This window comes from Neomonachus schauinslandi, chromosome 10 (genome assembly GCF_002201575.2).
Source record: "Neomonachus schauinslandi chromosome 10, ASM220157v2, whole genome shotgun sequence".
Lineage (NCBI taxonomy): Eukaryota > Metazoa > Chordata > Mammalia > Carnivora > Phocidae > Neomonachus > Neomonachus schauinslandi.
The window spans coordinates 63,167,442-63,182,074 of record NC_058412.1 but is presented as its reverse complement, the minus strand read 5'-3'; positions in this window follow the sequence as shown (position 1 = coordinate 63,182,074).

Genomic DNA, 14,633 nt, shown 5'->3' with positions numbered 1-14,633 from the left:
TGAAGTTTAGCTCTGTATTTGTGATGGTGTTTATTTGCTATTTAATGTCATTCAAAATAAAGAAAAATTAAAACTTTAAATTTTGGGGTAAAATTTTCCATTCATCTTTATATCATGCAATCACCATTTTAAACGCAAATGTGAGACCAGTCTATTTAACTCCTATGTGGAATCACTAATATTATGCAATTTGTATTTCACAGCTCATATATACCAATGTATTTCTTTTTTTTTTTTTTGACAGAATACTAGAAACATCAGACAAAACTGTCTTCCAAAGTGAGGATTTATGTACTGACTCTTCTCTATCTCCTATTGATCAAACATTTACTTCTAGGGAGTTAACTCCTCACACACTTAGAGGTTCCAACTGCTTTTGGAAATATATTACTTTTTTGCATAAATACATAGTCTATTTTCATGAATGTTCCTTATACTTTAAAAAGAAGCTTTATTTTCTAGCATTGGTGCACAAAGTGGAATATCTATTATGTATCTTTAATATCTTCCTTTAAATTAAGTCATTTAGGACTCCTTGGCTTTTTATTTCTTTCTTTATTTTGCATAAATGTGTATTCTGAAATCTCTCCTTATCATAACTCTTATATCTTCATTGTAAGTTTTAGTCTTTACATTTATAAATTACTTCTTTGTCTTGTTCCATGGTGCTTTGCTTTGCTTAAATTCAGACTTGTCAGATAATTATGTTTGTCACCCTGTTCTTTTGTTGTGGTTGTTGCATTTGCCTAATATCTCTTTATCATCTTGTAATTTTAGCTTTTGTTAATGCCTTTGTTTTAGGTGTTTCCCTTTTATATAGCAGAGGGCTGGGTCTTGCTTTCTATGCCATCAGAATATCTTTTCTCTTTTAAAGATTTATTTATTTATTTTAGACAGCGAGAGGACGGGGGAGGGGAAGAGGGAGAGAATCTTCAAGCAGACTCCCTGCTGAGTGCAGAGTCCGGTGCGGAGCTCCATTTCATGACCCATGAGATCACGACCCTGAGAACCAAGATTTGGATGCTTAACTGACTGAGCTGCCCAGGTGCCCCTACATTTTTCTCTTTTAAAAGGTGAGATAAGTATAGTTAAATATTTTGATAAAATGGATTTGTTTAGTTTCTGTCCTGTCAGATTACTTTATGCTTTGTGTTAAGTTATATTTTCTATTTGTCTTCCACCATGTGATCTGCTTTCTTTGAATTGAAATTTTCTATTGTTTTGTATTTTTTTTGGTATTTATGACTTTGTTGTTGTTCCACTGGGCACACTTACGCTATTATCTTTATATAATTTCTTCAGTCCTAAGCTACCCAACCTAGAATCTTACTGATGTTGTGTCCACTTAAAATATTATGCATTGCTCTTGTTTCTCATTTGTGTGATAATCAACAGTGCAATTTTATATTTCCCTTCACTTTTCTCTCTCCTCCCACTTTTAAAAAAATATTGATTTATTTTAGAGAGAGAGAGAGCATGTGCATGCAAATCGGGGAAGGGGCAGAGGGAGAGGGAGAGAGAATCTCCAGCAGACTCCCTGATGAACACAGAGGCTGACTGGGGGCTCAATCCCAGGACCCCAAGATCATGACCTGAGCTGAAATCAAGAGTCGGACATTTAACTGACTGGGCCACCCAGGCACCACACTCCTCCCCCTTTTAAGTTGTGTTATTTCCACTTTGTCAGAGCATGTACTATGTGTGTATTGTTCTTACTCTTTTATACCTACCGTTGTTGTATTTTAGATTTTTAATTAAATTTATCCAATGCTTTAGAGCAGCTGCTTTGCTAAAGTTTCCTCATTTGCCTCCGAGGTGAATGAAGTTTGATGTTAACAAAATTATTAAAGAGGGGCTCATTAGTACAAAATTACTTAGTATTGGATGTCCAAACCTGATTTTTCAGAGCCTTCCTTTTTGAAGGAAAGCTTGGTTTGATATATAAAAGAACGCAATATTTTCAAGAAACTCAGATTTGATAATTATGCCTATTAAAATTCTATATATAGCCATGAGATAATAAAAATGTAATGTGTAATGCAAATGAAAACTTAAAAATGTAATTACTGAAACACTCTAAAAAAGTCAAGAAATGAAAAAAGGAAGTATAAAACTGGTAAGGGCACTTGAAAATTACAGATGGTATTATAAAGTTATGAGCAAATATTTTGATAATTTCATTTATGTAAGTGTTCTAAATGATCTGATCAAAAGACAAAGATCATCAGACTGGATTTTTAAAATCTAACTTTTTATAATAAATCCATCTAATACAATTAAAAGTAAAAGACATAATAAAGATATGACATGCATATATCCACATTAATGATTGCAAAATAACCTTTGGACAAAAAGCATTTGTACAGATACGTAAGGTCATCCTATAATGATAAAAAGTTTGTTTCATCAGGAAAACAAACTATTTTGAATTTTTATGTCTCTAATTATATGATCTCAATATGAAAAAAATATTACTGGAAAAGATATAAAATTAATAATTATACTGGGAAATATTAATACACACTTCTCAGTAAGTGATAGAAAAGTCAGACAAAAATAAGGATAGAACATTTTTAATAAAGGAGACTTATCTAGAATGCTGCATCTATAAATTTTGGACGGAACATCTTTATTTCACACTCATGTGGAGAATTTATGAAAACTAATCATATACTGCTGCACCATAAAGCAGGGCCAGGGCATTTCAAAGTTCTGAATTCATGCCGAACGTGTTTTCTGACCCCTTGGAAATTAAGCTAGAATTAATTAAGAATGACTAAAATCCGAAAGACCTCGGTGTTTGAAAATTAGCAGAGATGAGCCTTCTGGGAATTGAAAGTCATGATGTACCTTGAACAGACTGTATTTTTAACTTGATTCTGTGTAAATGAGAGGATGCAGGAGGGGGCGAGGGGAGAAAGAGAACAAGGCATGCATTTCTCAAAGTGGTCACAACATGGTGAGAAATATAATTTAAAAGGAAGAGTAAATGCTACTCACCAAATACATTTTTTTTCTATTTCTGATTTTGTTATTTTATTTCTTTAACTTTTCCACCTTTGGCTTCCGTGATTTTTAAAATCTGTGCAGGCAAAGTCTTCCCCGAAAACAAGCAGCTCAGACTAAGTGACTCAACGAGGACCTAGCGACTATCTACATTAAGGCAGGCTGTCGCTATGAGAGGTGTCCTCTTACTTGACTGGTAGGTTTTTCATGGGCACTGATGCCCACTCATGTGGCAGATATCAAATGAAGACTTTTTCTCTTCTCTGAGATTTTTCAAATTGGGACCTCAGCCTGTAGGTCTTTTATGTGCTTCAGTGCCTTCCAGCAAACAACATGATTTCTCTCAGTCCCTAGATTTCCACAGCCTGTCATACCCAGACATTCTGTTTTCTCTTAGTAAGTGCCTTTTTGGGTAGACTCTCTCCCAAGATAACTAACAGTGGCTCCCCAGATGGGAGCCACATTAGACCACGAGAGACAGGCCCCTGACTTCTCCTGTTAGTGGACATAAAATGAAATTTACATTCATCCTGTCTGTTCTGCCATCAGAGGCTGCACAGGACACACCTTACCTTTACACTTTTTAAAATATGAGTCACATATATTCCCTATGGCTCCTAAACTCTGGTGACACTTGTTAAACTTTTCAGATGGTTCTCTGAATTCTCCTTAACTTGGCTTGGTTGAAAAGAGAGTAAGTGTCCCAGCTTTCTGGTAACTCTTATTACATAAATCCTTTCTCACCCTCTCCTGACCCAGCATCACGACCCTGGAAGCACGCAGAAGGATAAAATAAGCCACATGCTACAAAGCTTGTTTTACAATATGTTATCATGCAATAAGTAGATAATTTAGTACCTGAAATTCAAGCATTAAGAAATCTAAAATTCTGAGAAACAAGAAAATAACAGTTAACTTCCAGCTAAAAATATGGATATGTGCACATATGTGTATGTGCTATTACATATAAATGTTAATGCCATTACATATACATAGGCACCAGTTTTATGTGTTGCTACATACATACATACAAACACACATACATGTACAACACACACACACAGCTAATAAACCAGCATAACATTTGGTGTTTGTGTGTAATATATCAATGTATTTCACAAGTTATTGAATCAGTTTATTAAATATTAGACAACTATTACCATTATAGAGATGGAAACTGATTATCTTGTGATTCTTTTTGCCCCCTGACTTCGGGAGAATAGAGTCTAAAATTTGAAAATATGCAAATGCAGAGTCATTTTTTAAGTATCATGTTAATTTTAGATCATCAATATTGACAGACGAAGAAGGTACCAAATTTAACAAAGTTGGATTTGGGATAAAATTGGGATGATTACTTTGATTGCAATAATTTTTTTTTATTGGAAGACATTTAGCCTACCATTTAACCATTGGGTATATTTGATTTAGGTGTATAGTCTCTGACCTATATAAAACTAAATATAATACAAACCAGAAGCCCCAAATCCTAAAATTGTAAGTAGATCATGTGCACAGATGGAATAAAGAAAAGTCCCAGGGTTGCCTAAATTCTTAAACTGGTTTTCCCAGAACTTGTCATCAGGACCTAAGAAGAGGTTAATAATAAACAAAGAAACAAAAAATAAAGCTAAGATAAAATAACAATTTAACAAGGATTCTTCAGCAAAAGAAAAACATAATGGATACCATATGTGATAAACGCTCAACATCACTAGAAACTGAAAAAAAAAATTAAAACACATTCAGATGCCCTCTTTAACCCACAAATGAGCAAACAGAGTAAAGGTGGACTGAGATGGGCACTTTGATACACTGCTTAAAGGAGTGTAAATTGCTGTAACCCTTCTGAATAGCAATTTGACAATCAAGGACCTGAGAATGCTTCATTACCTTTGCCCCAGTAATCTTACATCCAGCATGAGGAAGTAACTCTAAATACAACCTCATGAATAAAGGCATCTTTTGTGAAGTTATTTATAGGAATGAAAACAATCAAAATGTCCAAGAAGAGAATGCTTACTTAAATTGTTACACTCACATATGAATGTTAAGCAACCTTTGAAAATTATGTTTATGCAGAAGTAGTTATAACAGTGAAATTAATAATAACTGACAAAAATTATAGAAAAATATGATCCCAGCTATGGGTAAATATGTCCCATAACTTCTGGCAAAAACAAATACAAAACCTCTTTGCAGGAAAGTATCCTTGAACTCAGATTCCTTAGTGCTCCCACAAATGAATTCTATAAAATGTGAACTGAAAAAGAATCACGAAATTGAGGCACTAACCTGCAACTGTAAGAGTATTTCAGATATAATAACTTCCATTTGTAAAGGGGAAAAATTACCTTTAGTATGCTTGAAGAAACACAGAGGAAAGAAATGATGACCAACAAATAAGAAACCATTAAAAATGGTAAGAAAATTTTGATAAAGAATCAAATAGAACCTCTCAAATAAAAATACATATGATATATAATATATGACAATAATATTTAATAAAAAATAAAACTGAATGCTTATTTAAATACTGCTAAAGAATGAATAAACTAGATAATAATAGGACCAAATTTCACATGGCACGTTCTCTTAAGGTGGCCCTTTATTTCCAACAATCCACATTCTTCATACTTGAATTTGAAAACAGAAACAGATCCTGCAAACATCCACTTAAATAGGATTGGTGACATTTGCACTCACATGAAGATATTTTGAAATATTTCTTTCTTTGGTCCTGATGATTTTATTTCAAGATGTCTCTTCCTTCTGTGCAATGCACAGAACTGATATAAGAACCTGTTCTATTTATATTAGTGACCTGTACTAATGTATTCTCATTGCCTGGGGCCTTGTTTTGAGCCAATATGGATGCCAAAATTGGTTCTGTCAAAGAATGCCTTTAGAGGAGTTGATTGTGATCTTCACATAGAATATGAAAGTTCATAATCTTGTCCATGTAAGCTCCTAAAACTGTAAAGTTGGAATATGAGGAACTAGTCTGAAGTATAAGCAATAAACTCTGATCCAGTTATCTCTTAACTTTTGAAATGCAGATCTCTGAACTACAACATGCTATGTTGGCAACAAGTTTCTCACATGCTCAATAGAAGCCTTGGATGACCTATTCAAATGACCCAGAACAGTACTGACACATGGTATGAGCCACTCAAAACTAATGAATGTGATGATACTCACAGTATCACCATTGCTAAGAGTGAACAACAAAATGCTTATAAAGTGGGGGATAAATACACTGAACAATATTTAGCAGCAATTTTAAGTATGAGGTAACGCCAAATACACAAACATAAAAGATTCTCCAAATACTTGTTGAGTTAGAAATAAAAAATAACAAGCATATAAAGCATAACCCCAGTTGCATTGCAAATGTTAACTAAAACTGTATATACTCACACATGCTGCTATTGATTTTTATGCATGGGGAAACACTATCATTAGCAGTATTTACTGCTGAAGGGTTAGGTTGGGTTGAGAGAGAATGGAGTCATTCTATAACTCTTTCCAGTACCAACTCTTGTATTGTTTACTTTTATTCACTAGCATTTATTCTTATATTATTTGATGAATTAAAAATAATGCAGGTGATGGGTAAAATAGGCGATGGGGATTAAGGAGTGCACTTGTTGTGATGACCACTGGGTGCTGTATGGAAGTGTTGAATCACTATATTGTATACCTGAAACTAATATTACACTGTATGTTAAATAACTGGAATTTAAATAAAAACTTAAAAAAATTTCACAAGCAAAAAAAAAAAATGCCGGTAAAGTTGCAATATAATCTCATAGAGAATAAAATCACAGATTAATTGGGAGGTCGCTGAGTTTTTATTGCTTTCTCGGTGCAAATTCATACTTTTAAGTATCTTTTTCCCCCAAATCCAAATGCTTCATCTCCAACTTTTTAGTATACCACCCATTTATTTTAACCTGTTTTCTCCACAGTTTGGCACTTCCATCTGGCACTAATTTGCTCTGTGTATGTTCTTCTTCAGCTTAAGAGAGTACAGGAAGTCAGGAAGGAAAGTGACAGGCAGGTATCAAGACCTGTGTAGAGTCTGAGATTTTTCCCTACTTGAAGCCATGATATTCCTGGTCAGAGACAAAGGACTTATTACTAACAATAGCAATAGCAAGTATATTAGTATTTTCTTGTATCATTTCCCTTGACCCACCTTCCTACTGGGAAATGCAAAGAGGGCCAAATGACACCTGCACATATAGTGGGCTACATTACAGGAAGGAACCCTGCACTTACAATATAAATCTACTATGAATGATCAGTTAGCATGCTTGACACTATTTCTATCAACCAAGATTGTTTATTATGAAAACATGCTTAAAAAGTAGCCCAGAACCAGAAGAAAATCAGTGCCTGTGCTGCAAGAGAGACATGCTGAAATACAAAACATCAAAAAACATACTAATGTCATTTTGATGAGTCACTTTCTCATCCCTTTGACGAGAGCTCTGCAAGGGTCTGTCATGTCACTGAACTGTAGAGTCATGTTTATCATAAGTAAATACCTTGCACTTTTTAATTGAGTGAGCTTTGATAGTATCTTAACAGTTGTTTAAAAATACACAGAGAAGGGAGCTAAGATTTATGGAAAATCTTAGAGATGGGTGGGAGAAAAGTTCATTGAAATTTAAGATAAGGGACAAACCATTCCTAGTAGAAATAGTCAAATATAACAAAAATATCATAAAACAATACTCCTGGCTGGAACTATAAGGATAATTGGAGAAAATGAGCTATATTATCGTGTGTTTTGTGAGACTATACTAAGAAATTCAGAAGAAAAAGATTAACGGCAAATATTTTTAACTCATTCTTCCTTTCTCCTGGAAAATTAATTGATTCCAGAGCTGTGTTTAGGAAAAGATACGTATTTTCAGTGGAGAAACTGGCAGACACTATCTTAACCAGGTGATCAAGTTAAATCTCACTAGCACGTCACTACTTATTGACATCATGTACTTCTTAATAGAGGCATTGAGAAGGGCACAGCATTACTTCTGTGGTATACTTGCCAAAACGGCATATGCTTAATCCAATCATGAAACGGCATCAGATAAATCCAGATCTGGAGACATTTCACAAAATAACTGCCCAGCACTCTTCAAAGTGTCAAGGTCATGATAGACAAGGAAAGATTATAGAACTGTCACAGAATGGAGAAAACTAAGGAGATGTAGTAATAAGGATCCTGGATTGGATCCTGAAAGAGAAAAATAATATTAGTAGAAAAATCAATGAATCCTGAATAAAGCCTGTATGTTAGTTAATAATGTTGCCCTAATGACTAATTCTTAGTTTTCTTAGTTGTACTATGGTTATGTAAGATGTCAACATTAGGGGAAATGGGTGAAAAGTAAATGAAAATTCTCTGTACTGTTTTTTTTTTTTTTTGGTTGTTTTTTTTTTGCTTCTGTTGTAAGTCTAAAATTATAAAAAAAAAAATTTAAGGTATATGAAGACAAGAAAACATGGGGTAAGCAGAGGCTTGATGAGTGCTTGACCATTGGTATTTATCCTCCTAGGATCCCATGACTGCCATTTGCTCCAGCAGGTTATTCTGCTGAAGTGTCCAAATGGAGCAGGATGAGGAACCCCAAACAACAGGCATAGCTAACCACCAGGCATGTGAATGAGACTCTTTTGGACAACCCAGCCCCAGTCAAGCTACCAGATGACAGTAGCTTTAGAGGAGACCCCAGACAAGACCAGCAAAAGTATCACCCAGCTGATTCTAGCCTAGCTGACAACTTATAAACAAATAACCTGTGTTAGTCTTAAGCTATAGATACACATATTATTTATTGTGGCAACTACTCAACTATGTGACTACTCAACTATGTGCATAATATGATGTGTCCTTTATGTTGAATAAAGTGAATGTGGTAAACAATACTTTTTAAAAAAATGGGTATGCACTGGTTGTAATCTAACATCATAACTAAGGTCAGAATAATGGTCAGGGCCTCGTAGATGTCCTGTATGTGTAGAGATTTTCTGTCCTCTACTTCTGAACAGTGAAGGTGAACAGTATCTCTAAGCAATGGATGACTTCTTGTAGATGTCTTCTAATCAATAGCTGTAGGAAGAAAGAGCTCATCTCTGAACTGGAAATAGCGTCTGTTTGGATATTGTCTACTTGCATTGATAGCTCCTCTCCTTTATTCAGTGCAAACCTCTTACTATAAAGCTCATGGTAATTGAATGGAATATTCAGACTCGTTGCTTTAAGATACGGCCTCTTGACTGTACAAACAACAAAAACAGGTACAGTCAAATGTGCATGCTTTGGCCAGTATTTTCCTCTGCATTTACAAAATCTCTGAGCTAAATCCCTTACCCACAAGTATTCCCAATGGTTCAGTCTTTCCTTACAATAACTGTGCAAGGTTTCTCTGACAGTCTCTGATTCAGGGGAATAAATGAAGTGGGTTTCTTTCAAGAAGCATAGACAGCTCATAGTCTCTGAGTACAGCTCTCTGGTATTTGGACTGTTGCTCTTTTAACCCTGTGCCCTCTTGGTCAGTATCAGTCCTCATCAGATCTTCTTTAAGGGGAAACCCTGGGATTCCCCTAAAGCCCAGAGCTCAAGATGAAGACCTCAGCTTCTTGTGTCATCAGTCTCCTTTTTACTAAGGACACAAAGAACTGTGCATGGAATGCTTCCCTCAGGCCTTTATAAGATATATTTCTTCATTACCAACTACTCTTTTTCTTTCCATTTTAAATGTGTTTTGCTTTAAGAAATGCTACCGTGTTGATACAGAAATAATGAAAGGAGAAAAAAAATTGTAAAGCACTGTATTTTTTCTAGATGGTGTGTCAAATGCTGCAATCCTTCAATGAAGAAATCTTGTTTGATAATATATGAATTTGAAATGAAATATAAATCCATCATTATTTGCAGATGATGTGATATTATATATTAAAAACCCCAGAGTATCTACAGATACGTTATTATAATTAAGAAGATAATTTAGCAAAGTTGTGGGATACAGTGCCAATGTACCAAAATATATCAACTCTATTGACTATAAACTAGGAACAAAAAATTTGAAAATGGGCTATAAATGCTACCACTTATAATAGCTTCAAAAATTATTATTATTTTTAAGTAGGCTCCACACCCAGAGTGGAGCCCAACTCAGGGCCCAAACTTATGACCCTGAGATCAAGACCTGAGATCAAGAGTTGGACACTTACCCAACTGAGCCATCCAGGCACCCCATAAAATTATTAAATACAAAACCACAATAAAATAATGTTTTGCACTCATTAGAATTTAAAACAAATATCAAATGTTGGTGAGGATATGGAACAAGCAGAACTCTTACATGTTGCTGGTAATCAGAAAGTAAAGTGCTAGAACTAATCTGGAAATAGTTTTGGCAATGTCTTATAAACTAAATAGTAATCTTTCCTATTCCCTTATTTTTAAAAAAGATTTATTTACTTAGAGAGCATGCATGGGGCGGGAGAGGGTTGGAGTGGCAGAAGGAGAGGGAGAGGGAGAATCTCAAGCAGACTCCCTGGTGAGTGCAGAGCCCAATGCGGGGCTCGATCTCACCACCCTGAGATCATGACCCTGAGCTCATGACCTAAGTCAAAATCAAGAGTCAGATGCTTAACTGACTGAGCCACCCAGGTACCCTTTTCCTATTCCCTTACAAGCTCACTTCTAACTATTTACCCAACAAAAATAAAAATATATGTCCCACACAAAGACTTGGACTAGAGTGTTCATAGTAACTTAATTCATAATAGCACAAAGCTGGAAATGACTCAAAATGTGCATAATCAGAAAATGGATAAACAGTGTATGGTATATTAATGATAATAATGGAATATTACTAAGCAATAAAAAGGAGCTATTGGTATACATGATGACATGAATAAATATGACCAACATATTCTTAAGTGCCTAATGTATAATTCTATTTATATCTATTAATCTATAGTTAAAAAAATCAAAAGTGTTTGCCTCAGGGGGATGATTAACTGGAAAGAGGCAGGGAGTAAATTTCTGGGGTGATAAAAATATTCTGTATCTTGTTAGGATTGTGGTTTATACTAGTAAATGTAAAATTTCCCTTAAAAAAGGAATGGACTAGGGGCACTTTGTTGGATCTGACTCTTGATTTCAGCTCAGGTCATGATCTCAGGGTCATGAGATCGAGCCCTGCGTGTGTGTATAAATTGCTAAGCTGATTCTAAAACTTATTTGGAAATATAAAAGGCCACTAATAGCTGAGACAATCTTGAAGAAGAACAAAAAAGTTGAAGGGTTTATACAACCAAATATCAAGGATCATCGTGAGACTACAGTTGTTAACATGATATAGCATAGGTGTAAGGACAAATGAATAGAAAATTGGATAGCATAGACTAGAAAGAAACCAACATATAAAGGCTTTGACATGAGTGACACTGAGTTAGAATAGGGAAATGATGAGTGTTTTTTTTTTTTCTGGAAATTGTGCTATGACAATTGGATACGAATATGGAAAAAAAATAATACCTCACACTGCACAGAAAAATTAATTACAAGTGGATTGTGAACCTACATGTCAAAAAGGGGAAACGATTTCTAGAAGAAAATAAAGGAAACTGTATTTATCATCTCAGAGTAGGTATATGTTTCTTGAACAGCAAACAAAATCAAAGTAAAAGAACAATGACTTCATTAAAATTTAAATCTTTTTTTCTTTAAAAGTTTTTTTTTTTAATCAATAAAAGAGGTCAGCTATAAGGTGGGAGAAATGTTTTTGAAATATATTTATCTCACAAAGAACTCAAAGAACGCATAAAAAGTCTTACAAATCCATCTAAAACAATAAGCCCAATTTTGAGAATTGGCAAAAATGTTTAATGGGTACTTCAAAAAATTTAAATGACCAATAAAGTTAGAAAAAGTTGCTCAACTTTCAAATTCACCATTAAAATGTGAATTACAACTACAGTGAGATACACAACCACTAGAATACCAAAAATGCAAAAAAACAGCAAAATCAAATGGTATTTAAATAATAAAACTAATACTCTCATGGACTATTTTGGAGGTATGTAAATAGACAAAACCACTTTGGAAATCTATTTAGCAATGTATAATAAAGTTGAATATAGGTTATTTTATGACTCAACAATTTCATCTCTGGAAATTTACCCAACAATATACCCAGCATATATATATATATATATATATATATACATATATATATTCATAGGGAAATCATTTTCTAGTTTGAAACCACCAATTAACAAATATGCAATTTTCTAGGAAGTTCAGAGATACCTATATTATCATTGACTTACCCATAGGGAAATCATTTTCTAGATTGAAACCACCAATTAACAAATATGCAATTTTCTAGGAAGTTCAGAGATACCTATATTATCATTGACTTACTCTCTTTTTCTAAGAAATGCAAGCACATGTAGAGAATAACAACAAAAAAGAAAACAGTATTATTGTTATTTTGTAACAAGCACTATCAAAGACAATCTAGTATGCTAGAAATGATGATTTTGAGCCAATTGTTTTTTCAATTCCTTCGTATCTATTTGCATTCAAAAATGAATTGAACTCACACTATTTGCTATAAAGTGAGAATAAGAGAAGATGCCTGCACATAAGGAAATTAGACTCTAATAAATTTTAATAGATAAATTTATTCAAGTATTAAGTATAAAAATGTGTTGTGGTAATGCAAGCATTTTTCCATCATTCCTATACATTTAATACAAATTTGGAGACAAAAGTTCTCCATGTGTATCAATCAAAATCATTTCCCTTGAGACATTTTTTTGTCACAGTTTTTGTTTTCCAGAAAAATATATACAAGATTGTTAATAAGCTAAATAACTGGTGGCTACCTGACATCTCTCCAAAATTTGGTCCATGAATCTAATTAGAATCTCCTTTTTAAATTAATCACTTGCTTTATTTTTTTAATCATTTGCTTTATTATCTTTCAATATAAAACTTAATTTAGTAATAACAGTCATTACTGAATGTAATGTACAGAATTATCAAATATTCCTGTATCAGTACCTGACACATTGAAGGGGACCAATAAGAATTTGCTGAATGATTGAGTAAATGTTAATAAAGAAACTATGCGATTATTTTAAGTAAAAAAGTAGAAGCACAGAAGATGAATATTATTATTTACTTTTCATTTAATTTAGTGCATCATTTTATTTGCATTTGAAGAAATGCTTTGTCTTTCAGAAATTGACATTCTACTTCTGAACTAAGTCCAGTATTTGTGTATGATAATGTAGAAGCTTTCAAATATTTTTAACTTGGCAAAAATATGAAATTCAGTTCACATGTCTGAGGTCTTTTGCCACATTCTCTCCCTCAATTGATAGACAACCCTTTGCCCCTTTATTTTACAGGCCTTCAGGAACATAAAATTCTGTCTATTTCTTGTTAATAAAGTTAGAGGCATCACAAGATCCTGCTTATAATTCATGCTTATCTTTATTATCTTTACCCTTGGGTTGACCTCTGCCTTTTAGTTTTGTTTGTTCAGTTTAGTTTAGTTGTTTTGTTTTTTTGTTTTTTTTCCAATTGCCAAATTCCCCAATGGGTCTTTCCATGAGAAATGAAATTATATTCTTGGTACTAACATCTTCATACATGGAGCACTTTAATATTAAAACATTTCTTTTGGTTAAAATAAAGAAACTACCCAGTTAGATACATTACAAACAGTCTCCTAAATATTCCATATTATGAAATTGTGAAATTATTCTCAGTCTTTTCCAAGAAATGTGCAAGGGAATGGTTTCTCAGTGATATTCTTTGACTAACAATATTTAAACAAATGTAATTAATATGTTTCCCTAATAGTATAAAATAGTTTATCAAGTGAGAACTGCATGTTGTTCTATGTGGTTTAATTTTATGTTAAAGGTGTCAAATATTTCTGATTCATTAATCTGTCATTCATATGCCTTCAAAACTTGCAACAATCTACTCCTTTTGTGTGCTCATGTATTTATGCATTCACTCACTCATTTGTTAATTTAGCTATGCTTATTCACCAATTACAATAGTCCTAAGCTAGTTTCCAGAGTTAAAATAGTAAACAATGTAGTGCTTAACATTACATTTTATTGTTTTCATTTGTGAGCTTCCTCTAGGCTCTAATTGAAATAGTAAAAGGAAGACAAGTTTATATAATTGCTCATGGCATCCAGGAGGCAACTAATATTTTGCAGAAATTCTCATCCATTATTTTCTTCTATTATTATAATGTATATAAATTTCTATCTGAATATAGTATGGCCCTGGTCCAGAGGAAAGATGCCCACATTTCTGGTAATAAAAATAATTTACCTCAGCCTCTATGATCTTACAAAAGATGTTCACTTTTCAACAAAAATTACAAGGCACACAAAAAAGTAACACACATATTTCACTGGGACTTTTAAATACCTATGATTATTATATTAAAAACCACTATGGAAAAAAGTGGACAACATGCAAAATCAGATGTATAATTTTCAGTGGGTTGATGCAAACTATTAGTAAAATCCTAATGAAATAGTAGAATGAAAAACACAGTTAAAAG